Source organism: Hylaeus volcanicus, chromosome 5 (assembly GCF_026283585.1).
Source record: "Hylaeus volcanicus isolate JK05 chromosome 5, UHH_iyHylVolc1.0_haploid, whole genome shotgun sequence".
In the NCBI taxonomy this organism is placed as follows: domain Eukaryota; kingdom Metazoa; phylum Arthropoda; class Insecta; order Hymenoptera; family Colletidae; genus Hylaeus; species Hylaeus volcanicus.
Genome location: NC_071980.1, coordinates 22,265,234 through 22,274,308, shown reverse-complemented (window position 1 = coordinate 22,274,308; position 9,075 = coordinate 22,265,234). Strand labels below are relative to the sequence as shown.

The 9,075-nt window shown below is 39.1% G+C and overlaps 1 protein-coding gene across 1 annotated transcript in view; it reads right to left on the bottom strand.

The window, feature by feature from the left end:
- Nucleotides 1-4,190: 4,190 nt before the first annotated feature.
- LOC128876314 (transcription factor Sox-2-like) overlaps nucleotides 4,191-9,075 on the bottom strand; it is a 228,478-nt gene continuing 223,593 nt past the window's right edge. Inside the window, exon 4 of the mRNA XM_054122571.1 lies at nucleotides 4,191-4,365. The gene's annotated coding sequence lies outside the window, so the exon portion shown is untranslated. The remainder of the gene's footprint in view (nucleotides 4,366-9,075) is intronic.

The window sequence follows — 9,075 nt, the reverse complement described above, 5'->3', positions numbered from 1 at the left end:
GTATACCAAATTTCATCCAAATCAAATCAATTTTCTTATTTTGGTCCGCCATATTGGATCCGCCATTTTGAATATCTAAATTGTGAGTTCAAATTTGGAATCAGCGACCTCAAAAACCTCAAAAATATACATATGTGTAGGTTATTACATCGGTGAGTCATTTATAATTGTCTATAAAATAGCAAACTTTGAAGTGTTATAGCTCAGCTTAGGATTGTCCGATTTGATTCTACCAAAATTCAATTTAAAGGACACAATTTCTACTACCTAATACATAGTTATTATCATTGTCAGATACTTTTAAACAATTGTTTTTTTTTATAACAATATATGTTACTTTAAAGTGCCTAACTAGGCGAAGGATCGTCTGATTCGATTCTAACGAAATTCAAATTAAAGCGCGAAATTTCTACTTTTTAATGTATATCTATTATTAGTGTGCGATACTTTTAAACAATTGGTTTTTTCAGTATTTTGTATGTAACAAACTTTATTACATATAGGATAATAATTATTAAGGATATTTTCGATTGGAATACTGGATATTTTTATCAAGTTGTTATATTTCTTACAAACAAGTTAGAAATGTTTTTATTTTATTATTTTGTTTATAACAGACTCCAATTCAGATGTATATAAGCCCATGACAAAAATTAGTAAGAACTGTAGAATAGAATTTGCCGGCACGAGGCTTCTTTTTCAAGAAATTTCAACTTTATAATAATAAAATGTATCGTTTATGAAGTGCGGGAAGAAATCCTTGATTAATTTGAATCTTCCGTTCAGTTCTTATAAATAAATTACTTTTTATTGCTTCGAAGACTAATATTTTCATTCTTCGCTCTCAAACTACCGAAAGCAAACCAAGAACATCCATACTAAAACAGATATTTCAAATTGCCTTCCCACTTAAATTCACTTCCAAACATTCCCAACTTTGACAGTAATTTTGCACCCTTTAAACCCAAAAATCAATCAATGCAAACATCCATCATTCTTCGATTCACCCTTCCAGTGTGTAAAATTTCATAAAAATCATCGTGTTTCGGTTGAGCTATGCTCCTTGTAAGATAAAGAGAATCTCCTGGACGGACACGAGAGAGAAGGAAGAGAGAACGAGGAATGAGGGGTCGAACAGGCGGGGGTGGAGCGGGAAACCGGGGTGGAAAAGAAGGGAAACTCGAGGAACGCGAGGGAAAAAGAAGAGAATTTCGAGGCGGACGAGAAACAAGGGCGCAAAGGAAAGCTCCGAGGGAAGAAAGAGAGCGCGGGTGGATGAAGCGAAACGGAGCCGGAGGTGGGTTTATCTCGCTGATCCTCATTAAAACCCTTCGCGGCCCACCCCCTTCTTCCTGCCGGCAGCTCGTTCCTCTTCCTCTTCGGCTCTTCTTCTCTTCCTTCGGTTCGAATCGCAGCCCTCTCTTCGCGTGTGCGCCAACAGACGACTCCGTGATCCCCGTGCGGCCGTATTGGTAACGCGAAGACAAACACCGACGTTGAAAAACCGCTCGACGCGCTCCTCTCTGCTCGTGTGCGAACGTGTACGCGAGTGTACGTACGTGTGGCGTGGTATACCCGGTAGGCATCCCCGGCTCGTTGTAGCACGCTCTATTAATTAAAAAAATGGGGACTCCGGGGAATGCTGGTCAGCGACAGGGGGTGAGAGCGCATCGACGCCTCCGTAATTGGAGAGGGATGGAGGGAAGAATGAAGAAGATTTCGTTGCTCTAACTACGCGCCCCTAATGATTCTTTAATCATTCCTTAATGTCGCTCGAAACTTCTGTCTCTCGTTGCTACCGAGGGTGTGTTTCTACTGGGTTTTTTTATTGTCACCGTAACTGCGAGGGGGTTCCTTTGCGGTTTCTTTAAATCTGTCAACGTTCTTCAGCTTCAAATTGAATTTTAAGCCTTTGTTTGTTAACGCGTTGACTGCCGCGTAGCCCGCATACATATTCCCTGGCACTTTATTACTCTCGGGTCACGACTTTGCACAGTATCATATATGCAAGAAACTATTGTTGAAAATTCGAGCAGTAGAGATAATTCTTCTATTCTTACATAAATTAAGAATGTAACTTAATTTGTAAAATCATGTAAACTGGAACAACGATAGTATAATCTAATTACACATATAAAACATGAAAAACCGTTTCGGGTTATAAGAAATAGAGTATAATATAACATGAGAAAAACTTTTTATACGTCTTTCTTAGTTTTACTTTACAATATTCTTCATACTGTTACTAGGTACATTGGAAGCCAAGTCTCTAACCAAATACTAAACATTGTTCGTAGACAACCATCAACACAGTAAACAAATTCAAATAACTAAATACTGCAATTAAAAAGCCTATAAATAGGCTCCCGGTAAATAAAGTGTTAAGACTGTAAAGTTATGGTCTTCGCTCTTTGAACTGACAAGCCTTGCTATTAGAAGAATTTCTACGGTTCTCTCTATATTCCTCGAGGCCTCGGATCGAGGGGGGGGGGGGGGGGGGGGAGTTTCGAACAATCATCGTCTGAATAAATTTAAAAGAAACTCTATTCTATCGGAAAGCACCGTGCCCTCCCAACCCCTAGGGTTTCCGGGGGGCGAGCCAGCTCGATTTTCTCTAAGCGCAGCCAGGAAAGAAATCTCCTCTCGAGAGCGTGCTCATCTTCCTCGGCTTCGGGTTAGGTACCTTCGATATAACGAAGGGTGGTGGCTAAAACAAAGGGCCGGTCGCGGGTTGGTCGATAGTCCACAGCCGCCAATCAGGCGAGACCTCGCCGAGCAACCCTCGTTCTTGCAACTTGCTATCCCGTCGAGGGTGGGTTACACCGCGGGGAGAGTTTGCTCATCCCCGTAGGAGAGAGGAACTCCGAGAGAGAACCGAGAGGATGGCCAGGGTGTCTCGTCGCCAGGGTTACGACTCGATGGCGAAGATCTGCTCCTTCTCTCTGCTTCCTCGTTTTCTTCGTCGAGACACCGTCTACGCCTATGGCCTCTGTCTATATTTGTGTCTGCTTGCCTCGTGTTTGTCTTGCGCGCGGGGAAACGCCTGGAAAATGGTGAAGGCGAACGTCTCGGAAAATGGCGAGGGGTGGAGAAGTTTCTTATCCGTGTCTGAAATCTTCCCGAAACAATCGACGGAAAATCGAAGCAACCCTATATCAACCTTGTATCAACCCCTATAGAATTGATGCTAAGATATTGCCCACGGTGTGTATATATGTATATGCTTAAATCTGGGAGTTATTTTCGACTCCTTAACCCATTGACCGCGGGACGATTTTTCCTGGAAATTCTAAGAAGCATATACAGGTGTGAATTTGAAAAAAATATCAACTTATAGGGTATGATAAGACGGAACTTTTTTATATCTACAGTTTATTCGTACGACGTTTCAAAGATAAAATTGAAAACTTGAAAGACCTTTTTAGTCTGATTCTGTTGTTGTCTTAAAGACAAAAATAACAGTCGAACAATCAAATTTTTAAAAAATATCACCTTGTAGAGAATGAAAAAACCAAACTTTTTTTATACTAATAGTTTGTTTATAGGACGTTCAGTTTCAGAGATAAAAATTGAAAACTGAGAAGACCTTTTTCTTGAAATTCAATTTTTCCAACAGACTTCGAATACTTCTTTCCGATTTTTATTTTCGATACTAAGCATTCTATGAATAAACTGTAAACATAAAAAAGTTTCATCTCGTCATCCTCTATAAGCTGATATTTTTTAAAATATCTTTAATTATCCTTAGAGGAGTCTTCCTTCTTTTTAATTATTTATTTACAACTTTTTCTACCAAATACATTCGCATCTTTGCAATAATATTAATTTCCAAGACTTTTTACAATTTTCTTCATTAAACTTGAGAGGCTCACACAGTGGACCGAGACGTCATCTTGAAATAAGTGACAGTTCTCATTTCTTGTCGTTAAAACCAACGAAATTGCATAAACTGTTCCCACATAAATCATAGTAAGCTACACCAAGCAAAACACGAAACTAATCTACATGTAAGTTATAGTTGTATGTAACTATATTAATATGTTCCTTGGCTGTACTAATTTCGCTGCACTACAGGATTTATCCCATCTATAGATGAAACAAAAAGTTAAATAAAATCGTTTTAATCGAATAGTGATAAAAGGAAAGGAAACGTGCTCGGAGCGAGCGACAAAAATCATGAACGAGGAAATAATTGGCAGCCTCCCGTCTCAACGTATCTCGTTTATTCAACACTTACTTTTTATTATACATCCTTACGCGTAAGATCTACATAAAAACTTATTAAAACGAGCTTAATCATATGTTCATAACTGGTTCTGAGCTGGGGCAGCTTCGCGCGGCGTATCGGTGCACGGTGTTCCCGCTCTGAAACAGAACAAAAGAAAACACGCGTCAATATTTAATGTCCTCCAATAAGAAGAAGAATTTGTGTCCGACATCAGCGGCGATATCTTCGAACAAGAATATCGACAGTCGTTGAAAGCTCGTTTCCTCGAGCGTCGCTAGCATGCTCGTTAAGGAAGATGTAATTTAATGAATTTTAAAGTAATAATAATAAAATGATAATTTTATTCCATTATAGAAAATGAGAAATTGGAATATGTGAATATTAATTTGTATCTACGTATAGCAGTAATGTTGTATTATTACTGTATTACTGATTTATTAGTATATAAGTAAAGTAATATATTAATTTAAAATACAATGGTCCTAGAAGATTCAGTCAGAGATTCAGAAGATTCAGAAGATTCAGAATGTTCAGTCTGCACGAATACATGCAATATATAATTTATACGTACAAGTATTTTATATGCGTAGTACAAAATCTGATTTAATATGATGAAATATAATATACGAATGTTTATGATCGAGAAAATTCTTAGTCTAAAATAGATTAATATGTAATAATGATTTATTTATATATAGGTAGTTTAAAAAGAGTATGTATGTATACATATAGTAATATGAATTTAGGAATGATAGCATATATATCATTCATGAATTTATTAAATCGATTTATCGTAGATTAAAGTAACTCCAATATTAAGTGCACGCGAGCTATCTACACTAGGATCCTTAAGGATCGAAGGCGCAATCGTGTGCTCCTTGGGTGTCCTGGCCGGCCATGTCAAACACTGAATAAATAGTGGATCGAGGGATGCCTCCACGGCTTTTGGTCGCATGAACCGTCCTTGAGAGACACGAGAACTATGCCAAGGGAACCATCTAGTAGGTTAGGTTATATCCTGGGAGGACTGGACCGCACTAAGCTCAGGCTTATAGTCGATATAGCCACGGTGCACTGGCTCACCGGAAGTTATTTAGCAAAGATTGGGACTACAGGTCAACCCCACCTGTCCTACATGCGAGGAGGAAGATGAAATCCCTCTGCATGTGATTGCATGGTGCAAGGAACTAGAGGACACCAGATTGGAGATCCTCGGGGCCCAACACCTGGAATCTATTAATTTAGTTGAGTTAGGGGTTGGCAGATTCCTATGCTTTGCGAATTAGGCCCGAGTACAATGGTCCATTGAGACCAGACTACCTAATCTTACACACACAGCTCCAATATTTCTTTTTAGCTTATCAATCTTTCAGCCATCATCCATCAACCATTATCAATCAACATAAAGAATATTAAAATTAAAGCTAAAACTATATAAATCGGACAAAAATTTTTGTAACTTAAATACGTTTTGAGAAAGGCAACTTTTTATTACATTAAGAAAATAGTAATGGAATTCTACTCTAGGCACCATCGAGAAGTTTTCTTTAACGTGACGATACGTCAAAAACTTGTTGAAAGGCAAAGTTTGAGAAACCCTGTACCAGAACATCCCAAGGTCCAAACAAGACGGAACATTCCGCATTACCGAAAAACAATCGTGCAGGAAACGAGACGACGAACAATAAAGCAGCCCCGAGTCGCGTCGAAAGAGGCGGGAAGAGAAGGAGGATGGAAAGAGGGTTCCACTTTTGTGGAGCGAACAAACGAGAGGCAATCGCTCGATCGGTGATCAGCCTTCAGTGCCACCGTCGAAGTGGCAATATTAATTTATTCCTCGCAATGCCTACCGGATCCTTCGGGACTCGAGCAGAAGGAGAATAAAAAAAAGAAGGAGGCAAGAAGAGAAGAAAAGACACGCCAGTCTTCGCGATTCCGCGGATCGACGATCATCGATTGTCTCGGGGCGTCAGGGTAGAACGATCTCAGACCCATTATTAACTCGTCCCTCCCACGAGACGCTCATTCCTCGTACGCGTCCCGTTTCCTGCACGCGCAGCACGTGTATCGCGTAATTAATAATTGCGAGTAATTACCCCTATCCCGTTCCCGGGGGCACGTCGTGATTTTGGGGGGTGGTTTCGTATCGTGGTTCGACTTCTCTCGAAGGGAGTTCCCTCGCGTTGCCCATACGTCACCGTTCCTTTTAATTCGTGTTAGGGTGAACCAAAACTTTTTCTGATTTTATCTCCATCATTGTATGGAATGTTCTTTTTCAGCCAATGTTTAAATTAAATAGAAGTTTTTAATTGCTGATGGTATACTATGAAATAGGCCACGCCTCTGGTTCCGTATATGTTTGGGAAAGACGTGACTATGCAAAGCAATGTGAATGTTTTAAGTAAAATCTTTTATTAAAAATTAGTGTATATGAGTAATGACCATGAATTTCTTTTAGATGAGTATTGGAAGATCTTCATCGTCAAAGTTTTTGTTGTTTCATATGAACGACACTTGATGTATTTGACTAAATATCTGCAGAAGTTTCTTTACTACATATGTATTCAACAGACCGATCTTCCATTTGTGACTGTTTCCTCGTCATAAAAGTTTTCGATACAAATTTATTTAATACTCAATAATAAAGGTGCGGATGATGCGGATGTGTGTCTTTCGTCAAAAATCTGATAAATTTGATGTCCCTACTCTTTCATATCGTGAACTGAACACAACACTACTATTTTAAACAGAGACAATTTTTTGTTTGTATTTCTCAAGATACACATTTCAAGAATATTGTGTCAAATTTCGGAAAGAAAATCTCTAGAATTACTACAATTACAGCCTTGTACGTGTATCATATATCGTCTATCGTCTATCTCCAATCAGCTGTATAAGCATTCGTACCCTTTTCGTTTATTGAAGAAATTTGTTTAAATTAGATGATAGGCTTGGTGTTTCCAAATCTATTTTTTATTTTCAATATATACATGTATAAATTTATCCATGTACATACTCATAATAAGATATTTATTTAAAAACATCTAACAAATCGTTTACTTTAGAAAAATGTCTTCTTCAAGAGGCATAGAGACTGGGAATACTTATGGAATTGAATCTACAGTCAGTATAAGAAGTATTCGTACAGCAGCCAATTTAAAATAAAATTAATAAGAAGAAAAATACATAAGAGGTTAACATTATAAATAATAAACTTTAATTTACGCAAATTCTACTCTAAAAATATGTAGGAATGTTGGTAAGTTATTTCTTCCCCTAAAATTTATTAATAAAATAAATATATGAAGTTTTATTTTGAATTGGTTCCTGTACGAATACTTATTACACTGACTGTATATCGTTATTTTTGTTTATGTTCAGTAAAATTCAATACAAAGAGAACAACTATCATATAATTTTTTTATACACAATTTCTGAATATACGTCGTTTGTTGAGACCATTACAGTGTTGTACCCCTTAACCTTTTCTATCCTAGTAGGACATATATGTTCCAGTGAATGGTTCTAATCGTCTTTGGCAAAATTACGAATGCGACTTACAGGAACATATGTGGAAAAATGAAAATTATTCCAACGAACCCTAGTTTAATAGAATTAATTTCTAAAAGAGAAACAATTAGAATACAAACAGAAAAAGGTGGGGTTGAAAGAGTTAATACACAATATGAAAGAGCAATTTAAGAATCATAAAGTGATTTAAATAGCATCAAATTTAAATACTTTTATTTGAATCGGAAAAACCTTTGCTTTACCTAAATAACGATTTGAAACCAAACCAATTATTTTGGAAGTTATCATCAGAAAAAGTGGTTCGAAAAATAGTTAGGTTCCTTCTGAAAAAAATTAGACTATCAGGCGGTTGAGAGCACAAAAGTTCGTGGAAAAACTAACTTTCAAAATGCTCCTACTAAATATGAAATTATCCAGTTTCGATGATCTCGAACGGGTCGATTCGACGGTGACCAGAAAAGAAGGTGGCAAGAGTGCTCGATATTCTCTAGAGATTATCGCACTCATAGTAGTAATACTATATTACTCTCAGCAATTCTATTTCCAATCTTTGCAACAACGAAGAGAGACACAGGGCTCGTTTCATAACGAGGACGGAGGATAAAGAACGAACCGAAATCAATCGGACGCAGAAGAGGCCTGCGAGAGCCGTCGGAATAAAGGAACCTCAGAAGAAGATGACGACCACGAGCGAGGAAACGCGCGCATCATCTCCAAAGGCCCGTGACAAATGAATTTTTATTAAGCCCCGTTCCTTCGCAGCTTATCAGCCGATCCGATTGGCACAATAGCGCCGAATGAACGAGACTGGCAATACCGATCGAGGAGACGCCGTGCTCCGGCCTCTCGACCCCCGCGCCCACTCTAATTATTTTTACGAGGGTGAGAAGCCGGCTGCCGTTGACAGCCCCGTGGCCTGCGCCGTAACCGGAGAACTAGCTGACGGAGACACGACGAGGACGTAGCCAGGTTGAAGTCAGCGAACCGTTCCATCGGCAGAGACACGAATACGGTGAACAGGTACTGGAAACGGGAACCACCCCTTTCCTACCCCTTTTTACGCTTCGTTCCTTCGAAGGCGGGAGGACGGGAGGTGGAAAAGGCGGACGGGAGTTACCGCGGAGACAAAGATCCGTGTCATCGGCAGTGTCTCGACTGGTTGGGGAACTGACAGCCGGGACATGCGGCTGGAACACCTGTCCAGGGAATGGAAAACGTGCCCGGTCGCTTAGCGGATTCGTTTCCGGGAATATCCGGGATGATTTCGGCTGGTCCGGTTGCGTAGCTTCCTGGTATTTTATCGGTGGAGGTTATTC